The sequence below is a fragment of the Pelodiscus sinensis genome, chromosome 14 (genome assembly GCF_052426305.1).
Source record: "Pelodiscus sinensis isolate ZL-2025 chromosome 14, ASM5242630v1, whole genome shotgun sequence".
NCBI classification, from domain to species: domain Eukaryota; kingdom Metazoa; phylum Chordata; order Testudines; family Trionychidae; genus Pelodiscus; species Pelodiscus sinensis.
Window position 1 is genome coordinate 25,711,476 of NC_143065.1, and position 10,600 is coordinate 25,722,075.

Here is a 10,600-nt window from a genome sequence, read left to right on the forward strand (position 1 = left end):
TCCCTCAGTTTCCCTGTTTGTACAGTACTCACTTATTTCAACAGGAGTGCTCTGAGGATAAATTAGAGTTGGTAGAGAAAACATTTGTTAACAGATTTGTTAATGCTTATTATATTTAAAAAAAACCACCTTGCCTTTTTCCTTTTTCTTCCCTCTGCCCATTTTGTATATTGTCCTTGTTCTTGTCTATCTCCTGTTAATCCTGCCTATGTAACTCTTTTCTTGCATGCTTTGGGAGAACCTCTTGAACTTCAGAAAAGGACTTCTCTAAATTAGTGTGCATTTTGTGTGGCACTTACACAGTAATCCTAACCAGTATAGTTTTGGGCTCTCCTGGAATTCTGCCTAAGAAATTGTAGTAGGAGCAACAGCATTTCTATATTCATCTCTTTGCCTGTTAGGTTAGAATCACAAAAATTTTAGAAAACGGAATCCAGGAATGACTCTTGAATTGGAGTAGGCAATCAGAAACCCCCTTAATCTGGGCACTACAAAAGAAGGCTAACGTGCAAATTCGAAAAGACCAGTTTGGAAACATATCTAAGAGATCCTTCCTTTACAAAGCAATCTGTTTCCAAGAAACCTGGTCAATGTGTTAAAATACAAATTCATAGTGAAGAAAATAATTTACACCCACACTTTCTAAAACTGAAATAAAATCCTATGGGAGGTGAACTTATAGGCAGTTTTAAGAGGTATCTGAGGCTGTATTAGTTTGTAAATTAGCACACAATAACAATATTGGAAAAATAAAAGAACCTTCAGTTACAGATTACAAGATAAATTTACAAGTTTGCAATCACTTGTGCACGTTTACAAAATTGTGTCCCTGATCAGCATTAGAAATCCCCAGATCAGTTTAATGGCACAGCAGCATTGCTGATCCTAGTGTGTGACTGGCCCTAGATACATCCTCATCGTAAGAAAAGCCTTGGGTGACATTCTGGCCCCGTTGAAATTCATTCAAGTTTTGCCACGGTCTTCAATTGGGTCACGTTTTCACTTCATACATTTACGCTAGAAATTCCAATATAACTATATATACTTAATCCATAATTGCCACCCTAAAGCTAATTAGCAATTTATACATGCTAAATCTTTTTTTGTCTCTTTGATTTTATAGCTCAGGATGAGGGTATGCAGCCCGTTATCAGGAGCTTGCCAAGAAAATCAAGGAGCAAGTTCCTGATGCGGAGATCTCTGACGAAGTGGGCAGGAAAGGTAAGGAATAGCTGTAATATATGGGTTTTCTTAATACTAATTGCTACTAAACTTTGTGGAAAATGCATAAGCATGATCGCCAATTAGAATTTGTTATACTGTAAATTAAGGAAGTCTTGATCTTGTCCTTTGCTGATGCAGCATTATGGCATAAACATCATTAGCGTGTTAACACATAAGAGATGCTAAAGATAATGTTGAAAAAGTATTAGTTGTATAAAAGATGGGGGCCAACCCAGTGTTCAGATCAGGGGTGGGCATAAAGGCCTCTGTAGGCTGGATTTAGCCCACCAAGCAAGTTGATCCGCCCCACAGAAGCCCTGCTGCTCCCCTAGGGTTACCAGGTGGCTTAAAAAAAAATACTGGACACACTTGATCTCAGATGGGTGGGAGAGTGGGGCTGGGTGGGAGGATGTGGGGAGCGGGGGACTGGCTGGCGGGAAGCAGGGCTGGCAGGGGGGAAGGGGTCGGGGGCAGTGGGGCTGGCTGGGGGAGATTGGGGAGGGGAGGGCGAGAGAACTGGCTGGCGGGAGGCAGGGCTGGTCGGGGGCAGTGGGGCTGATTTGGGGTGGGGGGGCTGGGGGGAAAGACGGGCTGACCGGAAGCGGGGCTGGATGGGAGAAGGTCGGGGGGAGTGCGATGGGCCAGGGAGTGGGGGGAGAGAATCGTCTGACGGGGAGCGGGACTGACCCAGGCGCATACGGATCCCGGGGCTCTGCCTGTCCCACGCACGTTCCCGGTGAAGCCTGAGCGAGTCCATCCCCGGGGATTCCCTCCCACTCCCTTCCGCTCACCCTCGTGTAGTTGCATACTGCCTGGCTGGTAGACACACTCACGCAGCATGAGCGTGTCTGCCAGCCAGGTAGTATGCAACTACGTACTGATACTCCTAATAATAATAAAACTTACCTAATTAGAAAATACCAGACATTTTATGTGTCCGGTATTTTCTTAATTTTTTTCCCGGACAGAACCCTCAAATACCGGACTATCTGGTTCAAAACCGTACACCTGGCAACCCTATGCACCCACCCCCAGGCCAATCAGGACCTGAGGGTGGGGGGAAGCATGCAAAGTCTCCTCCTGCCCTGCCCCCAGCGTGTAGGGAGTGTGCAGCTCCTCTAAGCACCGTGTGTTCCTTGAAAGATGGAGGCAGGGTGGGAGGAGACTTTGCGCTCCCCCCATCCCCAGGCCAATCAGGGCTTGGGCTGGGGGGAGGGGCTCAGCACTTGGTCAACCACTAGCTGCTGCAAACCTGGCAGTTGATTCTAAGCACAGTGCTCCCTTGCAGGCCGGGGGCAGGGAGCGAGAGACTTGCCCTGATTGACTTGGGAGCAGCATGCAAAGTCTCCTTCCACTGCCAGGGACACAGGTACCTAGAGGAAACCGCCAGCTGTTCAGAACAGCTAGCGGGTCTCTCTGGGGTGGCAAAGACTTTGCGCTCTTCCCCACCCCAAGACCAATCAGGATCTGGGTGGGGAAGCATGAAGTATCTTGGCCCCGCCCCTTCTGCCTGAGGTCCCACCCCTTCCAAGATGGCCTAGGGCCACTTCAGAGATTTCTGAAGTAGCCCCCAGTCAAAAATTATTGCCCACTCCTGGTTCAGATTCACATGCAAAAGCTGAATTTCCCCAATACTTTGGGCAGGGTGGTAGAGTTTCAATTGAGGTAGACCATTATTAATTAGAAAAGGGCCCGATAAATATTGATAAATATTAGAGTATCACCTGAAAGTCTTTCTCTTGCAGGAAGCTTTGAAGTCAAGATCAATGGCAAGCTGGTATTTTCTAAGATCGAAACTTCTGGCTTTCCTTTTGCAGAAGACGTAAGTTCTAAATGTTGCTGTTTGTCTGAGAACATAGTACACAGTCAGCAAACATGTCTGCGCATCACCACACAGCAGGGCAGCAGCTTCACTGACCCACTGCCAAAAAAAAAAAAGTCACAGATAAAGGGGGACAGCCTCAACTGAGGGTAGAAGCTAGAAGGTTTAGTCATATTCCTGCATGGTTATCAGTCCCCTTTAATGAATGGCAGCTCACGCTCTGTAGCACTGTTTCCATTGGTAAATTCCAGGGCTTTTGCTAAGTATTGGAGTCCATCCATAAAAGATGTTACCAGGCAGAAGCGGGACTTTTCCTGTTCCACTCTCCTGCTGCAGCTGAGTGGCCAATCTCCTTAAATCAGATGTTACAGGCTGCTTTCTCCTTCCCATGGGCAGAGTTTCCCTCCTTCCTCAGGCAGCGTTTGGTAGCTGCTACTTTAGCTTCCACTATAGCCTGTGCAAAGCCTCCTTTTCAGTGTCAGTTACACCAGGGGCTTATCTCACTGTCATTCCCACCCCTACCAGTAGCATTCAGTTGAGCAGCTAGCTCCCCTTGTCCTCGGCCAACCCCAATAGGTAACTACTTCTAATATGCGCGCATCACAAAACACTCTGTACACCTTAGTCCTGGGCTAAAGAGAAAAGAATGTTTAAGGCGACATTTAAAAAATAGACCTGCTACTTAGCACTTCATGCATTAAGCTGCCAAACTTGTGACACTGAGCCATTACAGTCAGGAGAAAGGAAAGCAGATGAGGACAGCTAAGCCCAATGGCAGGTGTGTCCTTGTAGGCAGGTGGAATAGATAGTAATGGCAGGGAAAAGGGGATGGAAGCCAGATGAAGAGCAATGTTTTATATTTTTGAACAATTCACAGATCTTAATTCCAAAGGAAATACAGTAATTTGAGCAGAGTGTAGTCTAATTTATTGGACTCAGAGCAGTTCATTGACCCCTCCCTGCCTGACAACTTGGGGCCTGTACGCCCCATCACTAAAACTATAGCAGCTTGGATTCTGATGTATTACTATCTTGGTTTGGTTTTAGATTGTGGAAGCAGTCAAAAAAACGAAGGATGGAGGAAGTTGTGAGAAAATCATCAGGAACAAAAAAATTTGCACCCTTCTGTAGAAGGAACCACAGAATTTAATGGCACCTGCATTCCAAGTGGGAACAGATTCTTTTAATGATTGTTTTTGTCAAAAAGATGATAAAATCAGGAAAAAAAACAAGAAACTGTTCTCTGGGGTGCAGTGTTCAAGTGTCTTACTGAACTACAATAAAGTGAAATAATTTAAAATTCTTTGCAATTTAATTTCCACCTTAATGTTTGTGTACCTCAATTTCTGCTTGAATTCCAATATTATGTATCCTATTCCTATGCTGTGTACTGTAGTTTTATTTTAGTGGACTTAATTTGCAAGTTGACCAAGAGGATAATCACAGGTATGGGAGAAACAGATCAACTGAAGTGTGGCTGTCACTAAGGGGGGATGGCTCCACCATAAAATCTCTGAACAGAGACACTCCAAGTCTGAGCTCAACTTAAATCGTAACACTACAGGCAATTAGGGTGTGAGAGCAGTCAGGCGTGTTGCAAGTTGGCTATCTAATGAACCCTGCACTATAGTATGTTTGCATAGAAAGGAATAAGTTCTAAGAGCTATTATGCAACAGATTTTTCCATTTACAGATAAGGGAAGGTTTTTTTAAAATCTCTCTTCCTGAAGTGAAAGTCCAATGCTGTTAGTTTTACAAGTTCATACATCATTAGTCCTAAATGAAATGTCTCATTTCCAAAAGCTGAGCCAGCAGATGGGACATGAAGTTTGAAAAGCCAATTCGGGACTCAGAAGTGTTAAATTATTCACAGCAGGGTCACCAGATACTGTGAACAACTGGATAACTGCATAATTTAGTCAAACGTAATTGTAAAGAAAACTTACCCAATTCTTCTGATTCATTTACAACTGGCAGCAGAACAATTCAGAGTATTTATATAGCGCATAACTCCAAAGAATAGATTTTCTAGGAATACTTAATAAGAAATCCACAAAATGTAGTTAAAACAGCCATCTGTTCATGCGTTGGCTATGTAGACTATCACATTACAGCAGGCCTACTCATCTTTGGAAGCCCCGGGGGCCACAATGATACAGCACATGCCGAGGGCTGCAACTTAAGTATGGTTGCATATACATGCAAATATATGCAAATAGCTTCTTTCACACTGACTGGCATGAATACAAAGATTAAGCCTTAAGCCACGGCAGACCCAAACGTGGCCAGTGTGAGCCAGTCAGCACCTCTCGGACTCTGCCCACAAGGCTAAGCAGCCAGAACTACCCGCAATGCCCCAGCTCTCCCAGCACCTCCTCTGTGGGGACTAGAAATGCAGACACAAAGTACCCGTCTGTTCCAGGCAGCCCATCCACTTGTGTCTTTCAAAGCTCACCTTGGCAAGGCATCTCCCAGGCGTTGTGGAGCATGTTCCCAGTGGAGGCCATGTTCAAAGGATCCCATCTGTGGGCCACGAGGTGAGCCCCGCGTAAACCCAAACCGCACTGCAGGCTGCAAAGAAATGGGCTGCAGGCCGCATGCGGCCCATGGGCCACGTGTTGAGTAGCCCTGCATTACAACAAGCTGAACCAGAATTCTGTGGCAAGGCTTCTGGATTCTGTAGCTTTCTGGTGTGGCAGACTCAAAATTATGCAGCAGCTTCAGATAAATGTTTAAAGTAGTTGAATGTGAAAAATAGAGTAGGATCATTAGCTCCTTCATCCTGATATTGAATTCAATTTAGTTCTATGCTTTTCCCTGCCCTTCTCATATCATGCAGATTTGTATCCTGAAAATTCAGATTTGTATCATGTAAGCCAGAGGAAACAAGCTGTATATTTTGGCAACTGGGAAGGGACATGTTGGGTCTTTTGAAGAGGCAGTTTGAAATTGTGTAATAAGTGTATTAGATGGATGTTCTTGTGAAGATGAAGGCTGATTAGCAGTGAGTTGTGTTCATATGTAAATTGTCAGCATTGCATTAAACCATTAAGATGAATGAGGAATTTCACACCTCTTGGCGCTTTTGCTTCCAACTACTTGCAAGCTTAGGACAGCATTTGCCTCAGCGATACTTTATTTTTTTCAGTAGTTTCTTCACAACTTTGAGGGCTGCAACTTCATTGTAGTAGAACCTTACATTCTGAAGCACAGGACTGGCTGAGACTGTGGCAAATAGTGCAGTTACAAAATCCTAGAAAAGATGGGGCTCTGTATATAACTTAAGGGAAAGCCTGCCCTCTTTTACGATAGACATTAGAGGTGTTCTGTATTTTACCAGACAAATAAGTAAAGGACACAGAAATGAACAAATGAGTTCTATTAATCTAGTTTCAGGAGGGACACAGAAATGAACATACGAGTTCTATTAATCTAGTTTCAGGAGCAGCAGCAATGAATACTGCCACAGACGTTTGCAATCGAAGTTCCTGGATGAGCACTGGCTGGCCAGGGCATTATATTCCCTCTCTGTTAGAAAGTTGCCCAGCTCAGATAATTGCAGAGTACATATATCCTCCCTTTTTGCTTATCCTGTGCAAACCATATACTAACATGAAATTTTTTATTGAGGCATTCTGGATTCAGGAATCTTACAAGGTTGCTCTTCCATAAATGGCTGCTCTTGAGTTGTCTAGCAGTAAGGCATTGAGTCATCTGATGCATCGTTCCTCCGGTTCCCCAGCACAATTGCTTTTTAGTCTTGTACTATTGAATTGGCACTTCAGGGGCATTGGTAAATGTGTGCTGAAAAAGTCTAATATTTTTGCAGTGTGCTGTGACATTCATATGGGACTGATTGGTGCGTTTGCTTAAAGATATAGAAATCGTTGGGTGATGAAGCAGGAAATGTAACTTGACACCACCATCGGTCTGACTTTCAAAATAAAATCCAGTCTTGTGAAATTCAGGAAACCTGCTCTAGTGTGTAGAAATCAAAATAGAATTTTTTGTAACCAAGAACAAGCTTGCATAAACGGCTGCTTGAAACTGCACTCAGACTTCTCCCTACAAAGGAAGGTTTTAGGCTGTTAAAGGGTTTAGGCTGTTAAACATTAAATCTTGAAACTTGAAAACCGTATCTGTAAATTAACTTAACGAATCAACTTTATGGTATATTCTCTGCCTTCAAACTAATCTCACAACCAATTGCAATATTGTTTTACCAATCCAAGATAGGGCATCATTTTTCATGTGCTGTTTTGACATAAGGGCCTAGTACATTTTTTCAAATTTCAAAATAATTATTTTCAGGTCAGATAATTAGGGATATCTTCCATTGCTGCTTTTGTGTTTAAAATGAAACTAAAACAACAGCAACAACAAAAACGTAGCAGCACTCTGAAGGGGACTACGATTTTGGGGGTGGGGTGGGTGAATAGGCCCACTGTTAGGGTTGGTTTTCAAATTCGTTACAGTTTCTGTATGAACAGCTACATAACCCAGTAAAGTGATGACTTTCATGTCATTCTTTGTGGTGGACAGGGCTGGATTAAGGGGGGGGGGGGCTAGCTGGGCAGCTGCCTGGGGCACCAATCTATGGGGGGCGCCTAATGGCAGCTGTAAGGGGCGCCGTGCACCCAGGGTCGGGGACCGCGCGGTACCCCTTAGAGCTGCAATCAGGCGTCGCATGCCCAATTGAAGCTGTAAGGTGCGCAGCGTGCCTGAGGGGAGGGGCCGTGCATGCGCCTGGGAGTGGAGTCGCACATGTGTTATGCACCCACTGCCTGGGGAGCAGGAATGGCTCGAGCTGGCCCTGGTGGTGGATGCTTGTGCAGTTTGATCCCATAATACAACTTCCAATAAAATGAGTCAGATGGAAGGTTTGCTACGTACAGGAATATTATGCTGTTGGAATTCAGTTGTCAGAACTTTTCCTTGACTTCTTTCATCAAATCTGACATCCCATTCTGAGTATCTCTTAGGCTCAAATCTGGCCCTACCTGCCCACAGCTGAGAAGTGACTCTTCTCATAACTTTATTTATCTTCTACTTGGTAACTTCTCTTTCTTCTTAGCGGCCTAGTAGAGTTTTCTTGGGTTGTCCAGAATGACGGGTCACCTTGTTGCCCTTCTGCCTAAACAAATGAGAGATTTGTTGTGGCTAGATTGGGTTGTCAGCTCCTTTACACTCCAGCATTTTAGCTAGCCCAGCAAACACCTCAGGACTCAGCCAGGCCTTGCCTTGTCTTGCCTTGCAGGGAGCTATTAGTGCACCTACTTTCTGAACCTCTGGAAGAGCCCTCCTCTGCTGTATCCAGCCCCTGTCACTGGCTACCCACGGAAATACCAAGTCTGCTGTCTCCAGAGAAACTGCTGACTCGGCAGATGATGCCCACCTAATTTTAGTATAACAGTGCTGCAAGGAATTTATAATAAATAGGGATGTTTGTCAGATGGTCAGGGCAGTGTGTGTGTGTGTCACCCAAGTCTTTAACTGCTAAGATATGAGGTCTCGTCGCAGCGGGCAGCCAGAAGGCTGAAGGGAGCCCCGAAAGTTTAACGTCTGTGTCTTTACTGCTAGGACTGGGGTCCTTTCGCAGAGGGTAGCCAACAGGCCAACAGACGCCCCTGTTTATAGGAAGAGCTTGCTACTCCTCAGATTTTAGCTGCTAGAACACAAAGTTCCTTCGCAGCGGGCAGCCTAGGGAAGGCTGAGAAGTGCCCTAGCGGACCTGTCACCTGGGAGTGACACAGATCTAAACACCCAAGCTCTTCCTATACCTGTCCCTATGACCGGCTGAAGTTCTTTTAAATTGTGCTTGGTTCTGTTACAGCAACTGAAGGAGTCAGGTTAAAGCTTAAACAGTTACAGGTTTATTAAAGAAGCTTATAAATCATATGGTTACAATGGCTATTGCTCTATTTCTTAAATGTTAGCAAAAATAAATCTTAAAAATGGTTATAAAGATAGAAAATAGAAATAATGGTACCAAGTGACAGCTTAATCTTTAAAGAGCTCTAACACTGTGTGTGTGTGTGTGTGTGTGTGTGTGTGTGTATATATATATATATATATATATATATATATATATATATATATATATATATATATATACTTAAACAAAGGACCACATCCAGGTACAATTTTTACCCCCTTCTGTGCCTCTCGACTCCAGCATGTCAGGCCATGGTCGGTCCTTCAATTCCTCGGAAAGACGAATACGAGGTGGGCGTCCTTTATGGAACCTCGGGAGGTCAAACACGAAACCCGACCAGCAGATAGGTGGTAGATTAACGCTCAGAGTAAGTGTGCTGCTGAACCTATCTTTATACCCCTGGGGGCCCGTATTCTCTCTCTTATCTTAAGAGGCCAAATTGTACTGGTCTGTTTTGTGGCGCTAGTTCTTACAAGCAAGTTTCAAGTTAATTTACACTTGTAAGAGAGAAAGATAGCTAAAGTAGGAGTGCCGGATGTTCTTGCTGGGTGGGAGATTCCTCCCCCCCGCGGACGGCTGTGTGTTCATATCAATATGGGTTAAGTCAAGGGCACTTACGTGCAGCCTCTTGGTCAGCGATTAGTTTGACCACCCTCTTATCTCTGCTTACAGTTGACCATGGTCACTCAGCCAGCATATCTAAACCTCCTGCTCCAAGGTTTTCAAAGATCATGTTGTTTTTCCACTGCTCTGTGTGCCCTGCATGCTTTCAAGCAGACAAAGATGGATGTTAAAATGGGAGTTCATGTCTGGCTACAATGTTAGAGATCAATTTAATAATAGTAGTTACACGATTATTTGATGGTTCCCAGGGATGGGGCTGGCAGCTGGTGTGCTCCCAACCCCAATCCCAGGGAGCCCACCGCCACCTGCTGCTGCTGCTGCCTCTGTATCAGTTGTAGTGGAGCACATGCCTCTGAGGCCAGCTCCCGTATATCCCCCACCCCTTAACTGCCTCTGACACACAGGCAGCAAGGGAGGGGGAGTGCATGTAGTTGTTTGGATTAACCAATAAGCCCAGATTTATAGGTTAATGGTTTAAATTTCTAGGCGCTAACGTCCCTAATAATAAAAAGTGTATTAATAAAGACTGAGATTTAAGTGATGCTAAACAGAGGTAATAGAAACAAAAACTGGTAACAAATCAAACACAAAAACTACATGTGGCCTTACGAGGCTTCAGCCTTTGTCTGAAGAAGTTTTCTCACCTCTACAGTCTTTTTCAGCAGCACTAATCCACGGAGCTGGGGATCCATCGTTCATAGATGCAAATAGTGCTGACCTCTCTGTTCCTTAAGTTATTTCCTTTAGTTAATTCCCCAAAAATCTTCATCTCAAGAGTCCGGATGACCTGCTGTCTTATTTCAGAGGCTGGGCCAGCTAGACTCTGCTCTCAGGCTCGGAGGGTAACCAAGAAGACACAAATTGCTTAATGCAAATAAATGCAAGGTTTATTAGATATTACAGGTGATATAAAAAGAAAAGGCAAGAGAAGGCTGACAACATCCCTTTGGCTTGCTGGGGACTCCAACTCAGCAAAGGATGGGCTCCTGGGCCAG

At 44.5% G+C, this 10,600-nt stretch overlaps 1 protein-coding gene across 2 annotated transcripts in view; it reads left to right on the forward strand.

The window, feature by feature from the left end:
• The window catches only part of TRPM7 (transient receptor potential cation channel subfamily M member 7), a 123,954-nt gene extending 119,605 nt beyond the window's left edge, over positions 1 to 4,349 (forward strand). For both annotated transcript variants that reach the window (XM_075897154.2, XM_075897155.2), the window contains exons 40-42: positions 1,124 to 1,221; positions 2,970 to 3,046; positions 4,094 to 4,349. The gene's annotated coding sequence lies outside the window, so the exon portion shown is untranslated. The remainder of the gene's footprint in view (positions 1 to 1,123; positions 1,222 to 2,969; positions 3,047 to 4,093) is intronic.
• The last annotated feature ends 6,251 nt before the right edge of the window (positions 4,350 to 10,600 follow it).